General features: G+C 45.2%; 1 long non-coding RNA gene across 1 annotated transcript; it reads left to right on the forward strand.

Moving 5' to 3' along the window:
- Positions 1-1,019: 1,019 nt before the first annotated feature.
- Positions 1,020-2,238, forward strand: LOC127349270 (uncharacterized). The gene is made up of 2 exons (XR_007880173.1): positions 1,020-1,324; positions 2,013-2,238. It is a non-coding gene; the product is annotated as an uncharacterized lncRNA (long non-coding RNA).
- The last annotated feature ends 15,453 nt before the right edge of the window (positions 2,239-17,691 follow it).

Below are 17,691 nucleotides of genomic sequence, written 5' to 3' on the forward strand. Positions count from 1 at the left end.
ATGCTTAGAAAGTTATTTCATAAAAAATCGACTTATCATGTGACGTGTGTAAAAAAGACAAAACTCAGTGCTGAAAATAATGCTTTCCACAAGATAAGTTTTCTCTTTTTTATATAGACCACAAAAAATATTGGTTTTTCGTGAAACTTGACGAACGAACATATATTATGAAGATGTACAAGTAAATTTTTTTGTTAAATTTTTTCGACATTTCGAAATATGATTTTTTGGTAGAGGGTGCATATGCACCCGGGAGCCGAATTGAATTTCCGATATAAACCGATGGGATTTCATATATAGAAGCGAGGTGGGACTATTGAATACATGTACGATGGCTTTAGCAGGACGGATGAAATAGGGGAGAAGCAGGCACTGCGAGCTAGGGACCAGGCAATGCCGCAGGCCCATTAAAAATTGGCCCACTTCGGTTTGTATAACGGGTCAGCCTTAGAGACTCGTGCGTGACGAGAGATACAGATCGGCGACCTTCGAACAGAACCAACCAACTGTTTTTCAACTGAGTGGTGGCATAGGTTGTAATTTTAACAGAAAAATGCGGGTTATTAAAAAACGGACGAAAATAAGAGGGGAAACCTTGCTTCCTTTATTAGTAGGTAAAGATAAAGATATCTGGAAGATTGCCTAAACGGACTAATCCTTTCGTTCACAATCGCTTCGCGTTATAGGTTTGATCAAGATTTCCGCTAAACAACAGGTAGCTGTTTTTCAATTCACGCACAATCGTTTTTCTGGCCGTCCGGTGTTGTCTTTTAGATTCGCGTTAGGATGGGTGCTGCTTGTTGTCCCGTCGGGGTGTCCGGTTTGAAAACGGAGCGCTTTTAGTTGTTTTGGGCCCGTTGATGTAGGCACAGGAAAAGGTGAGTGGCGTCTCCTCGAGCGCATCAGGGCATGGCCAACGCTCCACGCTGGACAACTTCCCCAGCCTTCCACGTCGACCTGTAGCTGCCAACTAGACCAAACTTACTTCCTGCAGACCAAAGTGGTCTCTTGCAGGAGATCTCGCTTCTCCCCTGACAAAGCAATGAGGCGACCATCAAGGCAACGCGATGGGGGAAGCAGTCGCTCTGGCCGACGTAGGGGTTGAGGACCACGTCACCCACCAAATCCCTCGCGCGTGCGCCCGCCAGAATCCCGCGCTCGTGCATGTGCTCCCGCCAAATCCCACGCTCGCGCTGAAACAGAGAAGCTGCGAACGAGGGGAAGGCGCGAGCGAGCTGAGGCGAAAGACGCGCGAAGAAGGCGGCGCGCACTGGTCGTCCTCGACAGCCCGCCGGTAACAGCTTCGATCTGCTGCTTCTGCAAGGTACGGTTCTCCTATCTCCCGTGCTTCCGCCTGCCCCCTGCCCCACCCTCGTTGATGCTGCAGTTTTGATTTGTATCCTCAATTTGGTTAAAATCCCTGCTTTTGGAGAAACCCCAAATCCCCCATAACTTGTCCTCTCGGAACAATATACGAAATTCCCCATGAGCCACTGTAGTTCCGATCATGTCCTAGTTATACAAGGCTGCCTGCTGTGTTCGGCCATGGCGCCCCGCCTCTGTTTGGTCATTATGCCTCTGTCCACTTGTGGTGCGATGTAACTTTAGATAGATAAACAAGACAAGCCACTAGTTGTTGATTAGGTCTGAGAAATTTAAAACTCTACAGGGAGCCACTAGAAAAAGTCATAGAAGTATGAAATTAGTTTTTGTTTGAGAAAATACATGTGAGTATGTGACAGCAACCAAACCTGTTCGCACCTTGTATAGTTTGCAACTTCTTTTGAGCATTGCAATCTCCAGGTGGTAAGACAAACGCAGGATTCCTACATGTGTGCCTGATAATGCTCAGTGATATATTTATTTCCATGCGAACAAATGCAGCTATGTAATATTTGTTTCATTACCTGTATATTCATGAAATTTTAAATGCTCATTTCCATTGGTATTTCAGTTTTTTTACTGAGTGGTTGACTATCTTTGTTATCACCTGACACTGGACTACATTTCAGAAATTAGAAGTCAACTGTGAGAAAGATATGGCAGGGAAGTCAACAGGAAGCCTCGATGATATGAGACATTTTTTCTGTGATTCAAGTGAGAATGATATGGCAAAAAGTCAGTCTGAATTTTGAGAATGGTGAACAATAGCGTATAACATGTGATAATTTTTGGTTTCTGAAGTACTTAACATATGTGATATGATTTTCGTGGCTTGTATTCAGAATTGTGCTACCATCCGTAGACTCTCTGTTTTTTTTTTGTATAATCTGGGGTGTGTTTGGGTCAAATTGGGATTAAATTTGGTATTTTGCTAATTCGCGGAGTGAATTCATATGAAATAAACGGTTTTATTGTTTGAAATGAGTGTTTATAGTGTGCCTGAAAAGTTAGTCAGTACAAAAAGCAGGAGAATGACCTCACATGTAGTAGCTTCCGTTGGAGACATATTTTCTACACTAGTAGCTTCATTCTGTTTTGTGCACGTGGATGGCTGGGGCGACCACGACATACTGCCCCCATTGTACATGCCCGATGGGGAAATCCGGATTCGCCATTGGCCGGTGGCAGGTGGAGAAGAGTTCGCTGATGAAAGAGGTCTGAATGCGCTACCCCTTAATCTCGCTCCGCGCGCCGTCCGTATGTGCACACTGTCGAAATTTCTCGGTCTCGAGGTGGTTCTAGTGTGTCGCTGGCGGTTCTTGTGGGGAAGGGGGTCTAGCGAGTTGCCGGCGTTCTTGGGGGGAGGGGGTTCTAGTGAGTCGCCGGCGGTCTTGTGCGCCTGACCCTCCCTGTTGCTCCAGTTGCCCCTGCTACTGCTCCCTCTAGCGCGCGTTGATTTTCCAGTCTCGTGGTCGGTAGGTACCGTGTGTTTTGCGGCGAGGCACCCTGATTTTCACCTAGGGAGTTTGATCTGGTTTAGAGCATGTCTAACAGGCCCCTTATAACCCGTCCACCTCGTAAAATTCCGGCGGAATACGGGGCAGGCGCGATTTGGGCCGTCTAGCAGGCCCCGTATTCGGGCCGGTCCGTTTCGGCGGAATACGGGGCCCAGGAAATCGGCCCCGCCGCCCCCTACTTATACCGGGCGCAGGTGCGAGTGAGGGGTTAACCCCTCGCTCGCAACCCTAGCTCCGCCGTGCATCGCCGCCTCCTCCATCCTGCTCCGGCGAGCAATCCCGCCCACCCTAGCTCCGCATTTCGACCCAGCTTCGGCATGGACGCACGCCGCCGCAGTACCGCCTCGCCGGCGAGCGGATCGAAGCGATCCCGCTCGCCGGACAACGTGGAGGATGCGTGGCGTCTCCAATGCAAGAGATCCGCCGCCGGGAGCCGCCGTGCTGCCTGCAGGTACGCCGGCGCCGCGTACGTCCCGCCGAAGCTCGTTGAGTTCGCGGCGGGCGGACGCTGGTACAACCAGGATCCGCCGATGAAGCCGATGAGCGGCCCCAAGTTCGACGAGTGGCGCGCCGAGTGGGAGCGCCGACGCTAGGCGAAGGCGGCTTGGAACGCGAGCATCGGGAGCACCAGCGGCGGAGGAGCTCCACTCGCCGGCGAGGAGGAGGAGGACCCCGACTTCTTGAAGGCGATACAAGAGTCCCTCAAGGACGACGCCGAGAGGAAGAGGGCGGAGGAGGAAGAGGAGGCGGCGGCCATCGCCGCCGTGAAGGAGGCGCAGTTGCGGGAGGCGGAGGCGGACTCGTACATCGTCGACCTCTCTGACTAGAAGTCGCGATCCATTTAGGATCGCGCATTTTGTATGTATATACGTTGATCCGTATGTATGATCGACGAACTATGAATATGAACAAGTTTTCCGAGGTTTTAAATTTACGAATTTACGGGGTGAAATACGGGGTCTGCTAGACGGAACGGTGTATCGACGAGCACTTTTTTTATACGGGCGAAATAATCACGATATACGAGGCAGAAAAGTAAGGGACCTGTTAGACATGCTCTTATTAGCGTAGGTTCTAGATTATGCAGGACCAGGCTATACTGGATAGGTCATAGGTAGGTTAGTGCGAGCTATCTGATATGTATTCAGTTCTTGTCTGTGTTCTTTTTTCTGAACTTCTGTTTGTATAGAACGGGAGAGAGATTAGTGGGTAGGCATACTGCTTGTATGTCTGAAGAGAAGACGAGGTAATATGCAGGGCATTCCAATCGTTTTGCATGTTGGGTTCTGAGAATTTTCTCTAGCATCAGCTATAATTTAAGTATTGAACGCACCTGCAACTTTTAGTTGTCATTCTTCATTTTCTGTCTTCATTCTCTCTCTTTTGTCATTGTTCAATATACGTTTGTCTTCATTCTCTTTTTCTTCATTCTTTAATCTCTACTCTCTTTTGTCAGTCCTCATTATCTTTCTTCATTCTCCGTTTCTTCTTTCACAATCTCCACTGTCTTTTTTCTGTCACCAGCTTATGTTTGTCTAGTCTGTTTCTTCAGTTTTTGTTTCTTCTTGTTTAATTTGTCAGTCCCAATTTTACTTGTCTTTCTTGTTTCTTTTCTCAGTCATGGTTAACTAGTATTTCAGTTCTCATTTTTGCCATTCACACAGTTTAATGTAGTCATTCTAAGTCTTCATCAATATTAAGTTTTAGACTTTGGTTTTAAGTTTCAGTTTAGTCAATCTTTCCTTCCTATTTCTTTTCTCAGTCTTTTTAGTGCAAATCATGATTGTTGGTCATGGTTAATTAGTATTTCATATTTCAATTTTTTTGAGTGGATGTAGTCATTCTTAGTTTTAGTCTTAAGTTTCATTTTGTGATAGCATCATTGATATTTCGTTATTTTCAATTTTACTTGTTTTTCCTATTTATCTTCTCAGTATTTTAGTGTAACGCATGATTGTTGGCCATGGTTAATTAGTATTTCTATAGTTTCTGCACATGCTTGTTCTTAGGCTTGGTTTGCTATATACTGCATGTTTTATTACAACTGCATAGAGGGTTCGTTCTTCTATAAGGAACACCAAGGTACTAATAGCTCTTCATGACATGCCTCTTCAAATTTTACGCCAAGTATTTAAGTTCTACTGAAAATTGCGCACTTCTTTGCAGCATATTATTTCTTATTCCATTGTCAGGACCAATATTTGAAGTCAGTATGTAAATATTTATTTTTTGTGTTGCAAAATACACACCGAAGTTGTTTCCCAGGTTAACATATATGTAAATATTTTGAATTCCAGTCCAACGGTTAGCTCATTTAAGCACACAACCTACTTTGTATATAGTGTATAAAGTACTGATAAACGGCATCCTCTATGTTCATGTTTCACGTCAAAGGTTTTTCTCTTTTTCTAACTCGCAATATTTTTCCGTAGATAGCAATACACAGTTAGTCAACCATTGATGGAAGTTCAAATGCCAGGGAACATCGCCTAGTAATCCAGAAACATATTGTTCTACACTTACCAGTATTCTATTGTCAACCAAAAGCAACACATGGGAGTCACCTTATAGATAGAACTTCAAATGTCATGGAAGATCGCCTAATAATCAGAAACATCTTTTGTTATATTTAAGTACACATAAATTTTCTGCCAATTTATTTGCAACTTTATTTTTTTCTTTTCCTTGCCGCCTCTAAAACAAGTGAAGATGCTTGCATGCTTTCTGTTTCAGCATTTTTATTCTGGCCCATCTCCTTTCTTTTGGTTATTCGGAGTGCCACCATTGAGTTGTGACATTTCTGTTGGGGCCTTTGCGGAGATGGCGCTTTCTTTGCTGTTGGTCCCCAACAACAACTCGCTTAGATCACATAATTTCTTGTTTTGTGCTCTTTTACAGGGGTAACCCGTGGCCTGAAACACTAAGTTTTTCCTCTTTCACTTGATATACTTATGATATCATTCATATTTTCTAAAAAGTTCCCGAAATTGTAGATGTTGTAAAGCTCATGGGCTTGCATTCAAGGTTTCTTTCTTTTTAAAGTTTTCTCTACTTCTTATTGTCTACAACACATCCAAAAGGAAATGGCATCAGCACTGGACATGAACAGAAAGGGATGGGCAATTCTCATGATGGGCGAAGACGACTACCACAACGAAGAAGCATACTTAGGTCCACTGGCGAGAGGATTCGGTTCAGGTCTGGGTGGGAAGAGTTTGCCCTCGAGAATGATCTGTAGTTTGGTCTTGATGTTCTAATTTTGGTTTCATGGATAGAGGCTTTTGTGAACATCTGGTTTGATGTAATGCAGACTTCGAGGCACCGTTTTAGCAAATGTTCTTTATCTATCTATGTATTTGTTGGTGTTTCAAAGTGTTTGTCTAAACTATGTACTATGCCAGACATCCTTTTCTGTTGGTGTTTCAAAGTGTGTCTCAAAACTATGTATTATGTCAGACATCTTTTCTGATGTTCGGTTAAACAAATGCTACAGTGTAGGTTGTTGTGAACAGCTGCCCTTTTCAATCAATTTTAAACTTGTTATGATCTTTTTGTATCTTTCTTTTTTCTTGTGACAGGCATATCTTTGTACACAGGGGCATTTAACGATAATTTTTATTTTTCTCAGTCTTTGGTGTGCTACCACCTGGTTTTGTGCTAACTAAATATTGTATTTTCATGTTTGTTGCTTCCTTTTGATGCATAAATATGGGAGATCAGAAACAAGGTACGGGATGGCGCATTTATTGGGCGAATTTTGCTGCCTAGTCAGCTAGAGGGAACTCTCAGCAAAGCATATAGGCAGCACATGAGAAGATTTTCGGTAATTATTTTCCTCACTGACCTGTAAGGATGGAGGTTGAATTGTGATTTAGGTCAGCATCCATGTTGTGGGTATATACTTTATGGGTATATCAACGGCATAGCCTAAATCCGGCAAGTCCGGGTGGCCCACAGATGACGATGTGGCATGTGGCCCATCGGGCGGCCCAGTTGCTGTAGATCCTGAAGAATGAAGTCCAGCCCAGGAACAGGAAGCCGGATCCTAACCGACCTACGAAGTGTAGGATAACGTTGCATAGAAAACAAAAATTTTCCTACCGCGAACACGCAATCCAAGCCAAGATGCAATCTAGAAGACGGTAGCAACGAGGGGGTATCGAGTCTCACCCTTGAAGAGATTCCAAAGCCTACAAGAGGAGGCTCTTGTTGCTGCGGTAGACGATCACTTGCCGCTTGCAAAAGCGCGTAGAAGATCTTGATCACGATCGGTTCCGGCGCCACGAACGGGCAGCACCTCCGTACTCGGTCACACGTTCGGTTGTTGATGAAGACGACGTCCACCTCCCGTTCCAGCGGGCAGCGGAAGTAGTAGCTCCTCTTGAATCCGACAGCACGACGGCGTGGTGTCGGTGGCGGTGAAGAAGTCCGGCGGAGCTTCGCTAAGCTACGCGGGAGATATGGAGGAGAGGGGGGCGGCTAGGGTTTGGGAGGGGGTGGCCGGCCACTTCAAGGGGGGCGGCCAGCTTGTGGTCTTGGGGTGGCCAGCCCCCTCCCTTGGCCCCTCATTATATAGGTGGATCCCCAAGTGTTGGTGTCCAAGTCTTCGAATAAGACCCGAACCAAAAACCTTCCATAAGAGGGGGAAACCTAGCCCAACTAGGACTCCCACCAAAGGTGGGGTTTCCACCTCCCATATGGGGGGTGGCCGGCCCCCTAAGGGGGAGTCCACTTGGGACTCCTCCCCCACTAGGGTTGGCCGGCCATGGAGGTGGAGTCCCATGTGGACTCCACCTTCCTTGGTGGTTTCTTCCGGACTTTTCTAGAACCTTCTAGAACCTTCCATAGAACCTTCCGCGACATTTTATTTCACATAAAATGACATCCTATATATGAATCTTATTCTCCGGACCATTCGGGAACTCCTCGTGATGTCCAGGATCTCATCCGGGACTCCGAACAAATATTCGAACTCCATTCCATATTCAAGTACTACCATTTCAACATCCAACTTTAAGTGTGTCACCCTACGGTTCGTGAACTATGCGGACATGGTTGAGTACTTACTCCGACCAATAACCAATAGCGGGATCTGGAGATCCATAATGGCTCCCACATATTCAACGATGACTTTAGTGATCGAATGAACCATTCACATACTATACCAATTCCCTTTGTCTCGCGATATTTTACTTGTCCGAGGTTTGATCTTCGGTATCACTCTATACCTTGTTCAACCTCGTTTCCTGACAAGTACTCTTTACTCGTACTGTGGTATGTGGTCTCTTATGAACTCATTCATATGCTTGCAAGACATTAGACGACATTCCACCGAGAGGGCCCAGAGTATATCTATCCGTCATCGGGATGGACAAATCCCACTGTTGATCCATATGCCTCAACTCATACTTTCGGATACTTAATCCCACCTTTATAGCCACCCATTTACGCAGTGGTGTTTGGTGTAATCAAAGTACCTTTCCGGTATAAGTGATTTACATGATCTCATGGTCATAAGGACTAGGTAACTATGTATCGAAAGCTTATAGCAAATAACTTAATGACGAGATCTTATGCTACGCTTAATAGGGTGTGTCCATTACATCATTCATACAATGACATAACCTTGTTATTAATAACATCCAATGTTCATGATTATGAAACTAATCATCCATTAATCAACAAGCTAGTTTAAGAGGCATACTAGGGACTTTCTTGTTTGTCTACATATCACACATGTACTAATGTTTCGGTTAATACAATTCTAGCATGATATATAAACATTTATCATAAACATAAAGATATAAATAATAACCACTTTATTATTGCCTCTAGGGCATATCTCCTTCAGTCTCCCACTTGCACTAGAGTCAATAATCTAGATTACATTGTAATATACCTAACACCCATGGCATTCTGGTGTTGGTCATGCTTTGCCCTAGGGAGAGCTTTAGTCAACGGATCTGCTACATTTAGATCAGTGTGTACTTTGCAAATCTTTACTTCTCCATCTTCGATGTACTCGCGAATCGAGTGGTAACGCAGCTTGATATGCTTCAGCCTCTTGTGTGACCTTGGCTCTTGTGCATTGGCGATGGCACCCATGTTATCACAGTAAATGATTAATGGGTCCAATGCACTAGGAACCACACCGAGCTCTACAATGAACCTCTTCATCCATACCGCTTCTGATGAAGCCTCTGAAGCCGCTATGTACTCGATTCTCGTTGAAGACTTCGCCACCGTGCCTTTGCTTCGAGCTTGCCCAGCTGCTGCGGCACCATTCAATATAAACACGTACCCAGATTGTGACTTAGAGTCATCAGGATCAGTGTTCCAACTTGCATCGGTGTAACCGTTTACAACGAGCTCTTGGTCACCTCCATAACAAAGAAACATATCCTTAGTTCTTTTCAAGTACTTCAGGATATTCTTGACAGCTGTCCAGTGTTCCATTCCTGGATCACTTTGATATCTGCTAGTCAAACTAACAGCATGTGCTATATCCGGTCTAGTACATAGCATGGCATACATGATAGATCCTACTGCCGAGGCATAGGGGATATTACTCATCCTTTCTCTTTCTTCTGCCGTAACCGGTCCTTGAGTCTTACTCAATACCTTGCTTGGTAACATAGGTAAGAACCCTTTCTTACTTTCGTCCATTCTAAACTTCTTTAGAATCTTGTCCAGATATGTACTCTGCGATAGCCCTATTAGGCGTCTTGATCTATCTCTATAAATCTTGATGCCTAATATATATGATGCTTCACCAAGGTCTTTCATTGAAAAACTATTATTCAAATAACCTTTAACACTGCTTAATAGTTCTATATCATTCCCGATCAATAATATGTCATCTACATATAATATCAGGAATGCTAAAGAGCTCCCACTCACTTTCTTGTAAATACAGGCCTCTCCATGACACTGTATAAACCCGAAGTCTTTGATCACCTTATCAAAGCGTCGGTTCCAACTTCTTGATGCTTGCTTCAGTCCATAGATTGAACGCTGAAGTTTGCATACTTTGTCAGCATTTTTAGGATCGACAAAACCTTTGGGTTGTACCATATACAACTCTTCCTCAATGTCTCCATTAAGGAACGCCGTTTTGACATCCATCTGCCAAATCTCATAATCGAAAAATGCAGCTATTGCTAACAAAATCCTCACAGATTTTAGCTTCGCTACAGGTGAGAAAGTCTCATCGTAGTCAACTCCTTGAATTTTTCGGAAACCCTTTGCGACAAGTCGAGCTTTATAGACAGTAATATTACCATCAGCATCTGTTTTTCTCTTGAAGATCCATTTATTTTCGACAGCCTTTCGGCTATCAGGTAAGTCTACCAAAGTCCATACTTTGTTATCATACATGGATCCCATTTCGGATTTCATGGCTTCTTGCCATTTGTTGGAATCTGGGCTCATCATCGCTTCTTCATACGTCGCAGGGTCCTCATCATTGTTATCCACAATCATGACATTTAGACAAGGATCATACCAATCAGGAGTGGCATGTTCCCTTGTCGATCTGCGAGGTTCAGTAGTTTCCTCGTTCGAAGTTTCATGATCATTATCATTAGCTTCCTCTGTTGCCGGTGTAGGCGGTACAGTACAACTTCGATCGCGCTACTGCGATCAACGAGTATAGATTCATCAATCTCATCGAGTTCTACTTTTCTTCCAGTCACTTCTTTAGTGAGAAATTCTTTCTCAAGAAAGGTTCCGTTCTTAGCAACAAAGATTTTGCCTTCGGATCTGTGATAGAAAGTGTACCCTATAGTTTCCTTAGGGTATCCTATGAAGACGCATTTCTCCGCTTTGGGTTCTAGCTTGTCCGGTTGTAACTTCTTTACATGGGCTTCGCAACCCCAAACTTTCAGGAACGACAGCTTAGGTTTCTTATTAAACCATAATTCATACGGTGTCGTTTCTACGGATTTTGATGGTGCTCTATTTAAAGTGAATGCGGCTGTCTCTAATGCATAACTCCAAAATGATAACGGCAAATCAGTAAGAGACATCATACTACGAACCATATCTAAGAGAGTTTGATTACGACGTTCGGGCACACCGTTTCGTTGAGGTGTTCCCGGCGGTGTCAATTGTGAAAGTATTCCGCATTTCTTTAAATGCATGCCAAACTCATAACTCAGATATTCACCTCCACGATCAGATCGTAGAAATTTGATCTTCTTGTTACGTTGATTTTCTACTTCACTTTGAAATTCCTTAAACTTTTCGAAAGTTTCGGATTTATGTTTCATGAAATAGATATACCCATATCTACTCAGATCATCTGTGAAGGTTAGAACATAACGATAACCACCGCGCGATGCTACACTCATTGGTCCACATACATCGGTATGTATGATTTCTAATAAGTCAGTAGCTCGCTCCATCATACCAGAAAATGGAGTCTTTGTCATTTTTCCCATTAGACATGCTTCGCATCTATCAAGTGACTCAAAGTCAAGTGATTCAAGTAATCCATCAGTATGGAGTTTCTTCATGCGTTTCACTCCAATATGACCAAGGCAGCGAGTGCCACATATAAGTAGAATTATCATTTAATTTAATTCGCTTAGCATCAATGTTATGTATATGCGTATCACTACTATCGAGATCTAACAGAAATAAGCCATTCTTTTGTGGTGCTCGACCATAAAAGATATTATTCATAAAAATAGAACAACCATTATTCTCAGACTTGAATGAATAACCGTCTTGCATTAAACAAGATCCAGATATAATGTTCATGCTCAACGCGGGTACAAAATAACAATTATTTAGGCTTAAAACTAATCCCGAAGGTAGATGTAGAGGAAGTGTGCCGACAGCGATCACATCAACTTTGGATCCATTTCCAACGCGCATCGTCACTTCATCTTTCAGTAGTCTTCGTTTATTCTTTAGTTCCTGTTTCGAGTTCTGAGATATGAGCAACCGAACCGGTATCAAATACCAGTGTACTAGAACGAGAACCAGTGAGATAAACATCTATAACATGTATATCAGATATACCTTCTTTCTTCTTCTTGACAAGGCCGCTTTTCGGATCAGCCGAGATACTTGGAGCAATTACGCTTCCGGTGTCCCTTCTCCTTGCGATAATAGCACTCAGCATCAGGCTTAGGGCCGTTCTTAGGTTTCATAGGAGGCGTGGCAGCTTTCTTGCCACCCTTCTTGAATTTTCCCTTAGACTTGCCTGTTTCTTGAAAGCTGGTGGTCTTGTTGACCATCAACACTTGGTGCTCTTTCTTGATCTCAATCTCAGCAGCTTTTAGCATGCCAAAGAGTTCAGGTAACTCCTTGTTCATGTTCTGCATATTGTAGTTCATCACAAAGTTCTTGTAACTTGGTGGCAGTGATTGAAGAACACGATTAATCCCAGTCTATTAGGAATCACTATTCCCAAGTCATCGAGTTTCTTCGCATGCCCGGTCATGGCGAGCATGTGCTCACTAACGGAGCTGCCTTCTTCCATCATACAGCTGAAGAAATGTTTCGATGCTTCATAGCATTCCACGGCCGCATGAGTCTCGAATATAGCTTTCAGCTCATTCATCAACTCATGAGGATCGTGGTGCTCAAAACGTTTTTGAAGATCGGATTCCAGACTGCACAGGATGGCACACTGAACTTGAGAGTATCGAGTTTTCCGAGTCGCGTAAACAGCTTTTACTTCATCGGTTTCAGTTTCTGCAGGAGGGTCACCTAGCGGTGCATCAAGCACAAATTGCAGATTTCCGCCAGAGAGGAAGATCCTCACATGACGGAACCGATCGGTGAAGTTGCTACCGTTGCTCTTAAGTTTCTCTTTCTCTAGGAACTGATTAAAATTGATTGGGGACGCCATCTCTACAACATATATTTGCAATAGTTTAGACTAAGTTTATGACAAATTGAGTTCAAATTTTAATTCAACACAATTAAAAATCTAAGTGAACTCCCACTCAAAACAATATCCCTCGCATTGTCTTAGTGATCACACGAACCAAATCCACCGCACCTAAACCCGATCATCACGAGAAAAGGTGTGACTTCAATGGCGAACACTCAAAGTGTTCATCATATCAACCATATGATTCATGCTCTACCTTTCGGTATCACGTGTTCCGAGACCATGTCTGTACATGCTAGGCTCGTCAAGGCCACCTTAGTATCAGCATGTGCAAAACTGTCTTGCACCCGTTGTATGCACTTGTTGATTCTATCACACCCGATCATCACGAGATGCTTCGAAACGACAAGTCTTGGCAACGGTGCTACTAAGGATGAACACTTTATTATCTTGAGATTTTAGTGAGGGATCATCTTATAATGCTACCGTCGCGATCTAAGCAAAATAAGATGCATAAAAGGATTAACATCACATGCAGTTCATATGTGATATGATATGGCCCTTTTGTCTTTGCGCCTTTGATCTTCATCTCCAAAGCACGGACATGATCTCCATCATCTTCGGGCATGATCTTCATCATCGTCGGCGTAGCGTCAAGGTCAATGACGCCGTCTTCATGATTGTCCTCCATGTAGCAACTATTACAACTACTTTGAAATACTACTCAACATGAAATTTAAAGACAACCATAAGGCTCCTGCCGGTTGCCACAATACAATAATGATCATCTCATACATATTCATCATCACATTATGGCCATATCACATCACCAAACCCTGCAAAAACAAGTTAGACGTCTCTAATTTGGTTTGCATATTTTACGTGGTTTAGGGTTTTCGAGAGAGATCTAATCTACCTACGAACATGAACCACAACGTTGATACTAATGTTTTCAATAGAAGAGTAAATTGAATCTTCACTATAGTAGGAGAGACAGACACCCGCAAAGCCTCTTATGCAATACAAGTTGCATGTCGAACGAGGAACAAGTCTCATGAACGCGGTCATGTAAAGTTAGTCCGAGCCGCTTCATCCCACTATGCCACAAAGATGCAAAGTACTCAAACTAAAGATAACAAGAGCATCAACGCCCACAAACCATTGTGTTCTACTCGTGCAACCATCTATGCATAGACACGGCTCTGATACCACTGTAGGAAAATGTTGCATAGAAAACAAAAATTTTCCTACCGCGAACACGCAATCCAAGCCAAGATGCAATCTAGAAGACGGTAGCAACGAGGGGGTATCGAGTCTCACCCTTGAAGAGATTCCAAAGCCTACAAGAGGAGGCTCTTGTTGCTGCGGTAGATGATCACTTGCCGCTTGCAAAAGCGCGTAGAAGATCTTGATCACGATCGGTTCCGGCGCCACGAACGGGCAGCACCTCCGTACTCGGTCACACGTTCGGTTGTTGATGAAGACGACGTCCACCTCCCGTTCCAGCGGGCAGCGGAAGTAGTAGCTCCTCTTGAATCCGACAGCACGACGGCGTGGTGTCGGTGGCGGTGAAGAAGTCCGGCGGAGCTTCGCTAAGCTACGCGGGAGATATGGAGGAGAGGGGGGCGGCTAGGGTTTGGGAGGGGGTGGCCGGCCACTTCAAGGGGGGCGGCCAGCTTGTGGTCTTGGGGTGGCCGGCCCCCTCCCTTGGCCCCTCATTATATAGGTGGATCCCCAAGTGTTGGTGTCCAAGTCTTCGAATAAGACCCGAACCAAAAACCTTCCATAAGAGGGGGAAACCTAGCCCAACTAGGACTCCCACCAAAGGTGGGGTTTCCACCTCCAATATGGGGGGGTGGCCGGCCCCCTAAGGGGGAGTCCACTTGGGACTCCTCCCCCACTAGGGTTGGCCGGCCATGGAGGTGGAGTCCCATGTGGACTCCACCTTCCTTGGTGGTTTCTTCCGGACTTTTCTAGAACCTTCTAGAACCTTCCATAGAACCTTCCGCGACATTTTATTTCACATAAAATGACATCCTATATATGAATCTTATTCTCCGGACCATTCCGGAACTCCTCGTGATGTCCAGGATCTCATCCGGGACTCCGAACAAATATTCGAACTCCATTCCATATTCAAGTACTACCATTTCAACATCCAACTTTAAGTGTGTCACCCTACGGTTCGTGAACTATGCGGACATGGTTGAGTACTTACTCCGACCAATAACCAATAGCGGGATCTGGAGATCCATAATGGCTCCCACATATTCAACGATGACTTTAGTGATCGAATGAACCATTCACATACTATACCAATTCCCTTTGTCTCGCGATATTTTACTTGTCCGAGGTTTGATCTTCGGTATCACTCTATACCTTGTTCAACCTCGTTTCCTGACAAGTACTCTTTACTCATACTGTGGTATGTGGTCTCTTATGAACTCATTCATATGCTTGCAAGACATTAGACGACATTCCACCGAGAGGGCCCAGAGTATATCTATCCGTCATCGGGATGGACAAATCCCACTGTTGATCCATATGCCTCAACTCATACTTTCCGGATACTTAATCCCACCTTTATAGCCACCCATTTACGCAGTGGTGTTTGGTGTAATCAAAGTACCTTTCCGGTATAAGTGATTTACATGATCTCATGGTCATAAGGACTAGGTAACTATGTATCGAAAGCTTATAGCAAATAACTTAATGACGAGATCTTATGCTACGCTTAATAGGGTGTGTCCATTACATCATTCATACAATGACATAACCTTGTTATTAATAATATCCAATGTTCATGATTATGAAACTAATCATCCATTAATCAACAAGCTAGTTTAAGAGGCATACTAGGGACTTTCTTGTTTGTCTACATATCACACATGTACTAATGTTTCGGTTAATACAATTCTAGCATGATATATAAACATTTATCATAAACATAAAGATATAAATAATAACCACTTTATTATTGCCTCTAGGGCATATCTCCTTCACGAAGGAGGCCGGATCCGTGGAGGCCCATGAAGTATCCGGATCCAGCACGGTCCTGATGGAAGGCGGATCCTTGACGTACACGACAAGATATTGTACCGTAGTTAGGCAACTTGTATTCCGGCTAGGACTCTCCATGTAAACCTAGATCCGTGCGCCTTTGTAAGCCGGATCCAGGGAGCCCTAGAGGCACAACCACAACTCATTGTAACAACGTGAAAGCGCCCAGATAATTCCAGACAAGCAGCAGTAGGCCTTGCCATCGTGCAGGTGTTCCGAAGCTGGGTAAATCGCGTACCACCGTCCCGTGTGCACTCCACCCTATGGCCCCTACTTCTTCATCCCCTCGTGAGGATCTTTCCTCCGAGGTACCGTCGAATAGGCAACGACAGTTGGCGCCCACCGTGGGGCCAGCGGCGTCTGGAGGCCGGAACCGGGAGGGTTCCGCCATGGGAAGCTACGACGAAACCATCGCTGTGGGGCGTGTTCTCTACGCTGAGAACTTTCCGATCGTCCCTCCGGACGAGTGCTGGATTCCGGCTAAGACCGGCCCCGTCAAGCTCTCCATTGTCCCGATTGGCGGCATACACATCTTCATCGGCGAAACCGCCGATTCCGATGGGAACGCACTGGTAAGTAACGCTGACGCGACCGCCGCTGAGCAGGACGCAGTCACGAAGATCCGATCTGAGACGTAGGAACTTCCTAAGGAGGATTCCGCCTTAGATCTGAAAAAATCAAAACCCACCCCATCCGCCCCTTAGCAGGAAATAAAGGTGGAAGACCAATGCAGATCCGTCTGGGTCTCCCAGGTGTTAGAGAAGCAACGGTGTCACTTCGTGCACTTCTTAGCCCATACCGCAGGAGCCGCCCCTCAAGAAGTCGGAGCTGGCCCCATGCAGGTGGAGGCACCGGAAAACAGTGCCGCTCCGGATCAGCAGGAGGCTGTCGGAGAAAGCGACGCTCTGGGTGAAGAATCGATATTGGGCAACCTAAGCCCAAACTCCGGGGATACATCCTCCATGGATACCGAAGAGTTCGATCGCAAGCTGAAGGAACTCGGAGGCGGTGATCAATCTGAAGTTGAATCCGCCCAGCCTAAGCAGGTCCTCGCAACGTTGGCGGCGCTGGATCAGCGGGAATCAAAAGATGAGCATACTCAATCCGATCCACAGCCATCCAATGCAGGATCTCCGCTATCGCGGGAACGACGCATAAGGAAGTCCTGTCTCCAGAAGATCTGGTTGAACATACGGGCATGGATGCAATCGCACACTCGGATATCCTCAACAAACCCATAACTCCTGAAGATGCAGCAAATGCGTAAGCTCTAGAAACCAAGAGGCAGGAGATGTTGGCGACAGCCGAAAAATTCGCCACCAACGCAGCAGCAATGCTGGACGAGAAGAAAGAGGCGGCACACTTCGTGGATAATTTTCCCAAACGAGAACGTCAGGTGGACGAATCACTGGAAAATGTCAAGCAACACCGGAAGCACTGGGAGGACAAGATCACCGAGGCTCAACAGGAGGCTGATAGAATCAGGCGAGAAGCTGTAGCTCCTCGCAAGATCACCTTCGCAACTCCCACCGAGCAACAGCCATTCGCAACTCCAAAGGATAACATGAAGCAGGCTGCGGAGATCTTGAAAAAGAATGACGAGGAGATTGATATCGACTACGTCTGTACGCTCGTTGCCTCAGCAATGAAGCAGCAGAGCAAGGCAGATACTTTGCGAAGGTTGGATTCCAACCCGGATCATTGCATGTCTACCGCGCAGAAGGACGCTGATACGCGTACAGCACGCGTCCGTTGGGAACCCCAAGAGGAAGGTGTGATGCGTACAGCGGCAAGTTTTCCCTCAGTAAGAAACCAAGGTTTATCGAACCAGTAGGAGCCAAGAAGCACGTTGAAGGTTGATGGCGGCGAGATGTAGTGCGGCGC

Source organism: Lolium perenne, chromosome 4, assembly GCF_019359855.2.
Source record: "Lolium perenne isolate Kyuss_39 chromosome 4, Kyuss_2.0, whole genome shotgun sequence".
Classification (NCBI taxonomy): Eukaryota; Viridiplantae; Streptophyta; class Magnoliopsida; order Poales; family Poaceae; genus Lolium; species Lolium perenne.